Here is a 15,005-nt window from a genome sequence, read left to right as displayed (position 1 = left end):
GCTCTCAAACTTACAGTCAAATTCAACACATTCCCTTCTGAATTTGTCTCCAGACAATGACTGGAATATGAGTGACTGAAAGACTTTTACTGTATGCAAGACTCTTGCCATAGACCTCCACATCTGTAGTTCCTTTAGAGTTTCAACATTTTCCTGAAGTGCAAAACCCACCTTCTCTTAGAAAATCATTAAGATACTGTGCTGCAATCTTCATTTCCATCCTTGTAAGCAAAGTTGGTGTCCTTTGATTGAACCACATGCATTGCAGATTCCCAGGTTTGGGAAAGAAAGGAGCCTGTGCATTTTGGACAGTAACAAAACAAGAGGATTGCCAGAAAAATACCTCAGCTTTTTAAAGATACTACCAGTCCTCGAAGTATGATCATTCCTTACACCAAGTAGTATCATGCTCAGAAGACACTGAAAAAACAGTATGACACCTCGTAGACAGCAATACTACTGAAGTAAATTGTCCTGGGTTTAAAATCAGCACTTCCTTGCACTAGTGCCAAGAAAGTGATAGCGATTTGAATAGTCTGAGAATTTGTGTCACTGAGAAGAATAGGACAATTTAGCACATTGTTACTAGATTAACTCCACATAGTTGTCAGCTCTGCTAGCTGCCTGTGCAAACTTCAGGCACTGGTTTCGAGTTGCACATTTTGAACTGACCTCTGTGTTTCGCTTTCAGAATAATACTTTTCATTTCCTTCATATATGTATAATATATTTCATTGCTGTTTAAAAAAAAGTAACGTTCCCATCATGTGAGTTTTTAAGGAAAAGTTTAAATACATTAACAAGATCATGTACTGCTGGATGACAAGTGTATACCCAAATTACATAGATCAAAAAGGAATAATGAAGGAATTGTTGGGAGTGGGGGGGAGAGAGATCATGAGTCATTAACTACAGCTTTATTCTTCACATGTCTGTACAGTGGGTTTAATCCTATTAACTGCTTTCCATTCATTCTGTTATTCCCGTGGCATAGGATTCTAAGTCTGCTCCAGGTTAGTCATGAATATTATACAGTCCAATAACTTTTGTATCTTTTGTTATCATATACAAGGCACATCACAGGTGTCACTCTTTATTCTTAACATCTGAAGTAATCACGGAATTTCACCACTCCTATAGAAACAAAGATATTTTTCTAAAGCATTCTGGTAAATTAATAAACCAATGGCTTTCGTCCAGGTTTTGCAAGTCATTGGACGTTCAAAACAGCACAGCAAATTAAAAGAACCCTTTCTCTTTTGTTATCATGGTAATTTTGCACTTGAGTATATGAGCATTTGTTAATATCAAAGCTATTGAAGAAGGTATGGAATGATTTTCTTTAGCTTCACCTTGAAAAGTAGCAATAAATGTTGCATTTCAAATTACAGCTTTCCTTGAAATGTGACATCATTAAAAAAAAAAAAAACAAAAACAGCAATCTTAGACACCAGGTTTTTGTCCCTTGGTGACTTCCAGTCAGGGGTAAACTGCTTTGAGGTAAAAAGATAATTTTCTAATTGCCAGTGCGGTAACCTCAGCCTGAAGATCAAGTGGCTGCTTTTTTGGTTATGCCTCATCACTAAATGGATGCTTCTGCAGGCCAGTGGTTTTTTTTCCCTTGTACATTCGCAGCCCTCAGTCATCATACTTTGCCTCGGTTGCCCCTTTCTCTTATTATTTTTATGTCTTTTATGAATTGTACAGATAGTGTTTACATGCACCACTGGAATAAGTTGCCAAGTCTGTTGATAATCCATTTGTGTATGTGTACTTTTGTACAGATTTCCCAGAAGAATAAATCATACTTTAAACTAGATATGTGAGCAAGGAAATGAGGAAAAAACAAACAAACGAAAACCCCACAACCACAAAACACCAGACACACACCCCTTTTTTACAGTTTTTTTCTGAATTTGAATACTGTTGTGGAGAAACTGGTAAGTGTTGCACCTTCCATATGCACTCTGCCAAGCACAAGCTCTAGGAATGACCAATACAGCTGAAGCAGAACAAGACTTTGCAGCAGCAAATTATTGCTGCTAGAAACAGGACAGAATGCCAGTTCTTTCCTTGGGAGCTCTTGGGATGACAGACTAAGCATGAGCAGTGTCCATAGAGACCCTTAGCCCATATTCAAGCAAAACATGACATATAGATATGGTCATTGTGCCTATCCAAATTAACCTCTGAGGGCTGTGATAACTCTGCTGCACTGGCAGAGCTAAGAATTCAATGCAGTCCCAACTTTTGAACTTAACAAATCAGATGCCATGTCAATTACAATTTGAGAAAGTAGGACCTATTTTTCCAATGTCCCATATGAGAACTACAACCTCTGCTGATCATAGGAAAAGGTGTGTAATTTTACCAGCTTTTCCTTTCTACTTTCCAGTCTACTGAAAGTGACTCTCCCATCATGGTTTCCATCAGTTCCCTAATATTTCTTAATCCAATGTTGTCACAACAATGTTACTTCCCTTCTGTCTTTCTGATGATGCATGGATACTGCATGAGATGTCTGCTGACTTTGAAATTAAAATGTCTGTTTTGAACTTCACTATGCAAAAATTTCTAAAATTGGGCACTGACTTAACACATGCAGTTCCAAAGTCTTCACTGTTGCACAGAGGACCAGCCATTAGAGAAGGAGACTTTTTCTTAAAGGCCTCATTTAAGAGTTGACTTTCCCACTGCTAGAACAGTAAATCCAAATTTGTCTTTCAGATACTCTTCTGAAATGCTGGTGTCCCACACAGTGAAAGAGAACTTTAGCTGCAGTTTCCTGCTCTTTTTGTTACCCCACCTTTGCTAATCACTGCTCCTGTGGAGCTGATAGGAGATTTGCACATAGATGTGTTAAAGCGATTTTGGTGGAGGTAGGCTTTTGCAACTTAAAAATGGCAGTCTTCATGGGGAAAAGGATGAGTGTTATGGCATGAATAGATAGAGGTTGCAATCCCGATCCAAGCTGGAGGTCCATTCTGCATACTTTCATCCTTTTGTAAAGAAATGTTCAATATGCATCTCCACAGATGTATTTGCATGCTGTGAATGTCTCCCCTAGAATACTTCTATACTTGTCATTTTAAGACCTGAAACTTTTTGAACATAGATGGTGGAGTAAAGGACTTCCAAAAGACAATCACAAGTTCAAAGACTTCAGTTAGAACAGCAATTCCTGAATACAAGCAAGTGGCTTCTCGGTTATTCCGTAGATAAATGCACTAAGAGTGAAGGGAACTGTTAGAAGGACAAGAATATTGAGATGGAAATGGAAAGTGGATACACAAAGCAAGAGAAGATGGAAGACTGTGAATCACAGATATTGCCTAGCATGACCAACTGAAACTGGGGCCAGGGACATGGCATATAGTGTGGATCTCAACAGTGTCCGCATAGAAACTATCCATAATAGGTCTAGGAGTATCTATTGCTCCAAAATTAGGTGACAATGCAGACTTAAAGGATGACTTGGAGCAGCTCCTGAAAACTCCTATCCCAGACCTGAGCAGAAAAGCAGATGTTAACACAGGAAGTTTCCCTCCCAGAGCAAAAGATTTTGCACTCCCTATAGCTTTAGCATCATGCCAACATGAAACTAAAACCTCCAAACTGAAGCTAGCTTTTGGCTTGTTTGTTTCTTTCTAAGAAATGGTCAAATAAGGGCTGGTAATATATGCATCATTTTTCAGAACACTAAATCAAGCAACAAACTATTAGTGTTTATGTAAATAAGAAATAACCCAGGTCATTCTCATACTTTTATAGGTTTTAAAAACTACAACCATCAGCATGAGCCACCCCCGTCTCTCAGGAAATGGAGCAGGGGCTAAATACTGCCTGTGTTGTGAGCATGCTACAGCTTCGTGTTCCACTTCAGCATAGTGGATTTGACAAAATGAGCACTGATAAGCAGTGTAATTCCCAATGGAGAGGGCTGTACCCAAAAAGAGATGACCTCTTGGCTAGCCAGTGCCCAAACCTGAGCTAGGTGAAAACTTAAGAATAACGGACATTTGTAACAGTAGTGATGGGTTCCCCAGGAGCAAAAACTACCAGCACAGAAAGTTCCTGCCCGGTCTCAGGAACATGATATCTCATTTTTGCCTGAAAGGATAAGAATTTATATTCCGTTTTGTTTTGTTTTGTTTTCTTTTGTTTTGTTTTTTAATTTAATCTTTAAGTTAAATGTATAGAAGAGAGTTCAACACCAGCATTCCTCTGGAAGATGAAAGTGGGGTTTGGTGTTTTAGTTATTCTTTGAGAGATAGGACATGTGTTTTCACCAGAATTAGGGCTGTTCCTGTTGCCCATAAACACATACTTATGATGTATATTAAAAGAGTTTTAGTTCAGTGCTTACTAATAATTTGGCTTAGTGACTTGTTCAAGTTCATTTTACACTTAAAAAAATGTGAAATGTTTATCTCTGGACCCTTCTGGTTTTGCTTGTTTCTAAATTAAATGAATAGTAAGTTTTTCATCAGTAGGCTGCACTGACTTTTTAGTCACTAGAATTTTTCAAGTATTGTAGATGAAGATTCAAGCACACTTTCGGCATGTAAAATAATCTAACATTCTAATTGCACTTCACATTCAACTATTTGCTGTTACTTGGACATCTGTTATGCACAGAGCAGCTGATTCTATTGAGATGACCACAATGACTTCTATATCGTTTCCATGAATTGAAAATCAAGAGATATATATTAGTATTCATATTTCTGAAGTACATCATTCTGCATTTTGTCAAAATCCATGTTGGCATACCAGTGTCTTTCTCAGTTGCTTACTTCAACATCATCTCTGAAATTTCTTAACTGTCTTTTTAGATCTACCCTATTTGTATTTTTCTGTACTTCCTATTTTGACATTTCACTTTCAGCTGTATTCTTTTAGTCAACATCAATCTTTATATGAATACCAAGGTGGTACAATATTAGTCTTCTAATATGGCTTTCCAGTCATTCCTGTTGCTTATGGCCAGAACCTCATCCAGCTTCCTGCCCTCTCACAATCGATCTTTGTTTGGAGAGATTTTTAAGTTATGACAATAATGACAGTTCAGAGAGCAACATTTTTTGTAACAGCTGCTTGGTTTTAATTGGCAGTTGAGTGGAAAGCATTTTCACTGTGTAGGTCCTGTAAGTTTTGTCCATGAAATCAGAAATGTCTGTCTCTGCACAGCACCACAGAACAGGTACAAATATTGTGAGACTTTTGCATCATCTTCTAATGCATCATATAATGACAACACTAGAAAAAGTATCCTGAATTGGATATAAAAATATTATCTGTGTCTACTGCTCTTGTGTTCCAGCTCTCTTTCTCAGCATTTCTACACTCTCTGTACCCCAGAAATATTTTCTGTAATATTGCAATATTATTAGCATTCTCAGATATATATTTTTGAGTAAAACCCAATTATTTTGTAAATATTTGTGAACTGTAGACAAGCACTCAGATCATCCCAGTATCTGTGAATTCAGCTGGGAGAATGAGCTAAGTGTAACAATGCTGTGGCAAATAATTCACTTGAAGAATGTAATGCATACGCTTCAGAGGTACACATACATCAGTAGAATACTGCATATGCCCGTCCTATCAACAAAAGGGCAGGTATTTCCATCACATGGAAATCAGTTGGCACAAACTAGTTCTCTCTGAGAATGTGGAAAAGGGACAACAAAACTGATTTTGTCAAGGACAAAGAGAAAGTGAAGGGCAACACAAAAGTAAACAATCTATTTAGGCATATACTTACAAATATTTGAGTGATTCTGATCCAAGCAAAGGACAGTTAACAGTGATAAATGTAATAACCCTGAAAAATAAATATGAAAACTCATTTAAGCTTTTTACTAAAACCACAAAGAACTGACTTACCATAAGCTATAAAATATGTCATTAAATCATCAGCCTTTATGAATAATTGCCTTTTGTGGTTTCTGAAATGCTCCTTTCTCTCCTAGTACTCTGAGTAACTGTCTACAACTGCAAGAATTGATATCTGTAAGGAAGTTCCTGCGTCAGACCAAGAAAGTAAAAAATAATGATTTTTTAAAAAGTTGTATCTTACTACAGTAATGAGAAATCCTGTTCACCTCAGTGGGTCTAATCACAGAATCACAGAATCGACTGGGTTGGAAAAGACCTCAGAGATCATCGAGTCCAACCCTTGGTCCAACTCTAGTCCGTTTACTAGATCATGGCACTAAGTGCCATGTCCAATCTCGGTTTAAAAACCTTCAGGGACAGCGAGTCCACCACCTCCCTGGGCAGGCCATTCCAATGCCTGACCACTCTCTCTGTAAAGAATTTCTTTCTAATATCCAGCCTAAATTTCCCCTGGCAGAGTTTAAGCCCATGCCCCCTTGTCCTATTGCTGACTGCCTGGGAGAAGAGACCAATCCCCACCTGGCTAGAACTTCCCTTCAGGTAGTTATAGAGAGTGATGAGGTCACCTCTAAGCCTCCTCTTCTCTAGACTAAACAACCCCAGCTCCCTCAGCCTCTCCCCATAGGTCTTATGTTCAAGTCCCTTCACCAGTCGTGTTGCTCTTCTCTGGACCCGCTCCAGCACTTCAATGTCTTTCCTGAACTGAGGGGCCCAGAACTGAACACAATACTCCAGGTGTGGCCTCACCAATGCAGAGTACAGGGGAAGGATCACTTCCCTTGTCCTGCTAACCACGCTGTTTTTGATACAGGACAGGATACCGTTGGCCTTCTTGGCCACCTGGGCACACTTGGCTCACATTGAGCTTCCTGTCAATTAGTACCCCCAGGTCCCTTTCTGTCTCACTGCTCTCCAGCCACTCTGTGCCCAGCCTGTAGCGCTGCAGGGGGTTGTTGTGACCAAAGTGCAGCACCCGGCACTTGGCCTTATTGGACTTCATCATAAGTGCATAGGTTGTAAGATCTAAAATGATACTGTGCTAAATATAAGAGTACAGAAGACATTAATAAATGAGCTACGGCAAGTCATTTCAGTGGTGTTTTGTGGAGTGTAGTCTGTGTACCAATGAAAATCTCCATGATTTTTATTAATTCCGTTAAAGTAGCACACCACATCCAAATATTTATAGACATCAAGCAGATTCACTTCAGGATGAGCCCTTCGTATATATCAGAGGTACCATTTCTTGAAATGTAAACAGTTGGCATCTGCTGAGCCATAATCCCTAAATCAGAAACACAAATGTTTGGATTAACAAACAATGGAAAGCCTCATTTTTTTGTTGTTGACCTCCCAATAAATATTTTTTCACTTTCAGTGTTATGTGCATGACTAGTGTTGTTTATCCAGGACTGGAAATTCAGTGTCTTTTTGCCATAGTGAACACAAAGGACAGCGGTGATCAAATTCAAGCCAATCCAGCCCTTCACTGAAGATCACTGACTTCAGGAGATTTGAAATCAACCCTTCAGTTCATTGCTACACATGATGTGGTGTGAAGCAACTGAGATTTGATATTCTTAAGATTCAGAGTAATAAAAATCTATTTATTTTCCTCACTTAAAAGAGTAGATGGATCTGATACTGGAAAAAGTTGAGGAAATATAAACATACGCTTGTGTGTACTGTCATTGAAATCTATTTGATTTTTTTGTATATAAAGTTTGAGTGTTCCATTGCACCGAAGTGTTTAATAACTGGTAAGTGTTTCAGTACAGACCTGGAGCTGCTCTCTGTCATATTTGTAGTGCATATATATGAAATACAGAATGTAGATATACATAATAGTCCATTGTACAAACTAAAGCTATAGCAATGAGCAAACTGCTTAATGCTGAGGGCATAAATTTGAAATTCTTTTCCAGAGTAGTTTATTTTTGGACAGGGTTTTTCTTGAAAAGATTAAATACAGAGCTAGCGGAAAGCACTGAGAAGTTGGAGAAGGGTGAGGAAAGTACTCTCTGTGTTGTAGGTATTGGTGCTCAGGACCTGAGGCGCAAGCAGTGATCTTGGAAGTCCTGTGAATTCTGGTTTGTGCTGTGGTTTTCAAGTTGTATAGTTCCCTGTAGACAATCCATAATCAACATTTGCTGAAGTTTTGAGGCGTCCAGTCTTCCTCTTCCCAAGTCATGTTCCAGCTGCTGCCCCCAGCTTTATGCTAAGAGCTCTAAAACTTGTTTGAGCTCCTCCAGCTCTATGGCAGAAGAAGGAAACAAGGGCTCCAGGTCAGCCTGCCTGGTGAGGGTGTTTCTTGCAACCTCTGCTCCTAAAAGTAGTGGGTTGGTCACTGCAAAGGGGAGCTGGCAGTGACCATTCTGAACCAGCATCTCTTTGAAGCCTGAGGTGATCATTGGGCATTGCCTTTGGCAAGATGACAGGGAAATAGTGACATTTCCACTGAATTCTGCGTAGCTTTACACATGCTCTGCACAGGTGCTCAGTGTCCATTGCTTTTTTTTTTTTATTCCACAAATCTATTTGGCTGCAGAGTAACTCTGAGTAAGTTAAAGGAAAGACCGAGATTGTCCACATACAAAAGACTGATGCTTTGAAAATGTTACAAATAAAAATTAAATTCAGTAAAATACCCCGAAGTGCAATTTTAATTGTTTTAACAAGTCCTTTCATGCTCTATTTTCATGTTCTGTTAATTTCTGGGCACACCAGATTTCATTATAATCTGTAAGAAGAAAGGAATTTTTTAAAATTTGTTTTTAGGTTATGTATTAAATTTTAGGCCTTTGCATTAGGATTTCTATATGACTTTAAAAATATCAAAATAATTACTTTTTCTCTATGCAAATATGCGAGTTTTGCTTTCATTCCTACCCTGTCATAAGAAATCCAAAATTCTAGGCAGTATAAAAAAATATGGCCTGAATCCTAGTGTCAATATTCACCTATTTCCCTTTTCAAAATAGAATGTAATTTTAGCAGACATCACTTTAACCCTGAGGTAAAGGAAAGTATCTCTTGCCATGTTAAATGATAAGCTGTGTAAATTCTAGCTGTTGGGGATCTATTCTGTGCTGCCAACAGAAGAAAAAGCTATTTTCAGTCATTCTGATTTTTAATGTTCATAATTTGAAATAACCCATATACTGATACCATTCAGGGGAAATCTAGTTTATCTGCACATTTACTGAAAAGGTCTTAGAAAACAATATAAAATCATATTATATTATGGCTGCTTCCTCAACACTAGAATTGACATAGTACAGTGCATTTGTATTTATAGTTTGTACAGTAGTACATTTGATCCTTGGTTTTATTATTATATTGTCATATAATTCATGTCTTTCCATATTTTGTCACACTGAATTACTTGTTCACCTGAAGAAAGGCCAGAAAAATAAAACGTGAACTTCTTTAATTGTAGTCACGCAATGTATGTAGGAGCTTGAGAACACTGCCATACGCCATCCACGGACTGTGACAGGCAAGCAGAACACAAATATGGGTGAAAACAAAAAGCCTTTGATTTCTGATTTGAGAGATTTTCTGTGCCAGCGACAATACTGGCAAAGAGCATCCCAAACCTTGGCTTGGTCTCTGTTGTATAATAATATTTGTAATTCTTGCACGGAAAAGAGAATTCTTCCTGATTTCTCAAAACACATAATATAGATGGTCACAGCCAACATTAGTAGGATCTGTTCAGAGTTTTTCACTTTTTTCTGTTGTTTCTATTTTTGTGAATACTATTTTTGTGAATACTAAAGCCACATTTTTTTGTGAAAAATCTATGGAGAATATTCTTAGAATCACAAATGTATCTGGGAATTTTTAATCATTTGCATTTTAAATAGCCAAGTTTTGCTTCATTGTTGTGCAGTTCATCTACCTGCATACCACTTTGATGAGTACTGCAAGGTTAAGAAATACCCTGCAGGAAATAAAGGGTTTGTCTTTCTTCAAAATGGGTCAGTGATTAGGGACTGCCTCATTACCTATGAAAAATAAAGGCAATTTGCATTAAATAAGAGTAAATACAAAGACCTAATGGATTCACAAGTAAGCATAAAGTGGTATTTGGAGGATTGGGTCTGAAGAAACTTGCTTGTTATCTAACTAACTTAAACTAAAAGTCTATTATGAAAAGTCTTGCTACCGGGAAATCTCTCCAGCTACCAGGGAATTTGTTTCCTATAGGATACATGTATAGCTCATGTCTTAAGTGAAGAGGCTGAGCTACTTAATTCGTTGAGAAAACGTTGTGACTTTTCTAAAAACAAAAATTTAAAAAATAAGAAAAGAAAGCAGAAGAAAAAAAAAAAAAAGAAAATATAAGAAAAACCTTAATGGTATAACCCATTGATAAAATTAAATTCGCTTTCTTGGGTTGGGCTTACTGGTAAAATATTTGGTAGCACAAAAAAATATTTCATAAACACTATGAGATTTCATGTCATGTAAAATCTCTGTCCTTTCTTCAAGGGCCTGAAAAGAAAAGTGAAGTTTCTACCTAAACTGTATTTTTCTAACTAAAATCCAGAATGCCCTGAAAAAATTAAGCTATGTCTAGTTAATGCTGTCAAAATATCATACCTCAACTGTTCATGCTTCTTTAATTAGACTTCACTCTTTCTTCCCTCTCATTTTGAATTATATTTGTGCAGTTGTTATTCTCCAGGCTCTTTTTTCGCAGTCCCTTGAAAATAAAACATAAAATCAATGATACTGAACTTTATGTAGGCTTAATACTAGGCAAAAAATAAAAGTGCCTAGTCCCGCTGTCAATAGGATGCATCTGTGTAGTTCTCTGTGTAGCACTTTAAAGTAGGGTAAGAGACAGCAATCTCATTCTGAGAAGAGGAAGAGCCATATGGCTCCATTTTACGTGTGCCTGGTTTTATAATAGCTCTGAACAAAATATTAGTGATCCTTAAAGAGATTCAGATTACTCATGTAGATGGGTAAAGTAGCTGTGCACGGTGCTGTGGAGTTCCAGTCTTTTCCATGTGCTGCCCTGTTCGGAAAGCATGTCAAGGATTGCAGTTTATCAAGAAACAGGATAATTATTTCTTCCAAGGAATCTATAGATTCAACAGGACGTTCTCATGGTTTGTGTGGTTACTTGAGATCAGACTACAGCATTTTATACATACCTGTAGTCTTTAGTGCCTCCAATACGAATACCTTTGAAGACATCCCCTTGCAGAACAGGACAGTCGGTGATGTGCCATTCTGCTATTTCAAATATATTGACACTAGAAAAGGTTATAAGTTCACATTTCGGACACTCTGTGTGTGTGTGCATGTGCCTGGCTACCCACATGTGCATCCATATGAATGCTGTATCTCTGAAAAGATCTTAAATGACTTATTTTGGCTTTGCTCCTTCCTTTCGATATTGAGCTGTCTATACAAATTGAAAGTGAGAAAACAGTTAATACAGTACCTAGTTTCATTGTAAACCCCTGATGACTTGCCTTCTCCTGGGGCACAGCACTATAGCACAGACCAGTTGATAAAGCCTGCAGCTAAAACTACTTCTTGGAATTCTGTTCTTGTGGAGGGGTTTTGATAGATAAAGATTTGTTGTTGAATTAGTCAGGCTCAAAAGAATCTCAAGGCCGCTTTGAGAAGCTGAGAACAGAATCTGCTGTGAGAGAGAGGGGCGTTCCTCAATCACCAGGGTCCTGGTGCGGCGTGAATCATCGTACGTATCATCAGTGAGACTCCAGCGCATGGACAGTCCACGATAGTCATTTAGCGAATCCATGCTTGGAGCGTGGACACGTGATTAGAATATAGTTGCATATATAAGGAGGCTGGTTTCTGTAATAAATGGCTTTAGCGTGATTCACATTGAATCGACTTGTTTTGCTGAGTCCTTATTTTGTTCCAACATGTTCTTTTCTGGGAAAAATTTTTCATTAATACTAATGTTTAGACTCAGGAAAAAATACATCTGGGTAAATGTGCTATACACAGAACTTTAAGCTTTGTTGATGACACTGATCTGTTTTTCGATGGAGAATCATATGAATTGTTACCTGTCATTGCATCCCCATGTTCATTTCTTAATACTTGTGTGTGTGATACAAATCACTTAAAAGAAATTCCCTGCCCAGACTAGGCGGTTTCCTCTGTTACACCAATATGTTTTTCCTATTGTAACTTTTGGTTTCATAAGTGCTTATACAAAGATTCTTACTTAGTGCTTTTAAAATGCTGACTGATCTACAGAGAGAGATAACATAAACAACAGTTTACAAATGTCTCTGATAGAGGCATTCATAACATTGACATCAAGGTTGTGTTATTCTCTCTCAAGAGCACCATTAACAGTCATTTTATCACCATTAAGTGTGTATGTAATCCTGTAACATCAGTCCCAATGCTGGACAGTTCTCCTGTTCAGAGGTTAACTATAGACAAAAACATTTTGCTATTGAAAAGAAAGTGGAAACTAGCCAAAAATGTTAAACTTCCAGTTTAAAGTCCTATTAATACAGGCATTTACAGACAGTAGAACCAAACTGTGAACACAAGTGAGCAGTGTATTAATTTTTTTTAATTGTATAGAAAGGGAGAGCTTGTGTCTTAGTTTTTGTTTTGATTAATAGTTTATTTTGGTTTTCGTCTGTTTTAATCCTGAGTTAGCCAGAAAAATATTAATTTTGAGAAGGACACAGTGTCACTATAGATAAGTTGGATAGGAACTATGAGTGGAATGCTATTTAAAGACAAATACAACCTTTGAAGAGTAAATAGGTAAACCATATTCAGAAATTAGCACAGCATTATTTGTTCACATTTGTGAAACTTACTGGAAAGCCATGTGCCATTGTGACTTATGGGAAAGGATGCTGAAAATCAAAAAGATGTACAGAAAAGAGTTCTGAAATGAACAAAAGTTAGAGAAAATGTACCAATAGAGAAACATAAAAGAAACTATCTGTTAATTCAGTCAAGAGAAGACTGAGAAGTAGCTTGACTACAGCCTTCAGGTACCTACAGGCAAAAAAAAGATTTCTGACAATTAAGATCTCTTTAATTTAGGAGGAAGGGATGTACAATTAACTGGAGCCAAATTAACAATGGGAGGTTTTGACTATTGGAGCAATCTGTGTCTGAAATATATGCTACATCTCATACGGAAACTGCAGAGGCTAGTAGAGAAAATTTAGGGGCTGCACAGGAGTTTAGACTAGACAATAATGTACAATTTCTTCTGCCCTTAACATCTATTTCTGAATTTAAGCATCTGTAAATCAACAAAGATGAATAAGGTTAACAGAACCTGCCCTCAGTCATATATATTTTATCATTTAATTACATTTCTATTTGAGGATTATAATTCAGTTCTCTTATGACTTCATCTCTGAAACTCTTCTACAGATCCCAGAAATAGAGTCTTTCTTATTGTAATAATTAAACTTTGAACCAAATAGAAGCTCTTCAGCTTGAGACTCTGAAATGTCATTAGTAAAATTTAAATAAACATTCTTTTAGCTTCTTTGTTATGAGTGAACACAGAAATGTTATAGCACAAAAGGTATTAATGTCTGCTGTAGCCCTTGAGCTATACAAATGTGTGGTTCTGTTTTGATCATGCTTGGTATGCTGTGTCTTGACTAGGTCTTATTCCATTCTGTTTCTACAGGTTAGTGAGACATTAATCAAGAAAAAAAAAAAAAAAAAAAACAACTAATGAACATCAATTTGAAACACAGCATTTGGAAAGGTCAAAATGGTACATTACATCCTTATTATCCAAGAGAACAGATGAGTTTAATATCCTGGCAGCATTTTCCTGTGAAGAAGATATTAAACAAGAACTGAAAATGGCACAAGGTTACCTCTTCCTTTCTTATGACAAAGATTGTAACAAGATGATGAAACTATACAGAATAAATCTCTTTCTGCTTTAATGTTCACACTGTGGATCCTGCCTAGACTTCAAAAACTTTGGCTAACCTAAGAGCCAACAGACATGATATGTGTTTCAGGTCCTTTACAACACACTCTCCTGCTTCTAAAACCCAGTTTCCATTAATATTTTCTAGTTTAAAAGTTGGGAAGACAGGTTAACAGAACGTACACAGTGCAATGCGTTTTGGCGAATGCTGTGTTGAACTGAAACAAAGAGTGCACTGCCTCAGCGTTGCTTACAATGTACATTTTTCAGCTTCTGTTTGAATAGGCCTGAGAACAGAGATAATGTATTGCAACATACAACACGTTGCATGTATCCTGCTTTGGAGAGTCCCTGAAGGTATGGAACTGTTTGAAGAAAAGGAATTTGTACTATATCCCATAAGTTGTTTAAAATTTGATTAATATAAGGAACTTTCACAATTTGCTTCCTTAAATCATCTGTATAAAGACTCTTACTTTATAGGTCTAAGGAAACCAAAAAAGCCAAACCTCTGGAACTTGAGGTGTTGTATTTTAACACTAAAATACACCACCAAGGTGCTCATATTAAATCTTATTATGATAGCCAAACAAATGGTATGCTTAAAAAAACAAAAAAAAATGGTATATGGTGTGCACCCTGATTAGTTACTTGTATTCATTCCAAATGAGATATAAGAAGTCTACTATTACATAATAATGTAATAAGTCATATATTAAAGATTTTCATAATTATTAAAAAACACACTTTCCATTATTCCAAAACATGTCTTAAAGTATTGCTGACTGAAGTAGATGGATTTGCACAAGCTCACAAGTAGGAATCATATCAAACCTCTTTTTTCCACACCATCTAGGGAATATTCCATGGTACATTACCTGCAGCAAAGCCATGAGAAAAGCCATTGTGCTTTGGTCAAGAGAGAGAAAGTGAACGCATCCAAAGTATGTTTTCAATGTCTTAAGTTCATATTTATATATATATATGTGTGTGTGTTTTTCATTTCCTCAGGTGACTTTTTTTTACACTGGAAAATGTAAATGTATTTTTCATCTTCTGTTTTGCGGCCATAAAGTAGGATGGCTTTTTCAATGCATTAACAATGTGCAACCTATTTTGAAACTTCAAAGGTTTTGCAGAACTACAGACAAAAATCCCTAATGGGTGTTCATTGCAT

General features: G+C 37.1%; 1 protein-coding gene across 7 annotated transcripts in view; it reads left to right on the top strand.

The window, feature by feature from the left end:
- Positions 1-13,617, top strand: part of KHDRBS2 (KH RNA binding domain containing, signal transduction associated 2) — a 351,333-nt gene extending 337,716 nt beyond the window's left edge. For all 7 annotated transcript variants that reach the window (XR_010471176.1, XR_010471171.1, XR_010471174.1 and 4 more), the window contains one exon: positions 13,574-13,617. The gene's annotated coding sequence lies outside the window, so the exon portion shown is untranslated. The remainder of the gene's footprint in view (positions 1-13,573) is intronic.
- Positions 13,618-15,005: the final 1,388 nt, after the last annotated feature.

Source organism: Columba livia, chromosome 3 (assembly GCF_036013475.1).
Source record: "Columba livia isolate bColLiv1 breed racing homer chromosome 3, bColLiv1.pat.W.v2, whole genome shotgun sequence".
Lineage (NCBI taxonomy): Eukaryota > Metazoa > Chordata > Aves > Columbiformes > Columbidae > Columba > Columba livia.
The sequence above is the reverse complement of the archived record's forward strand: the minus strand, read 5'-3'. Positions and strand labels throughout refer to the sequence as shown.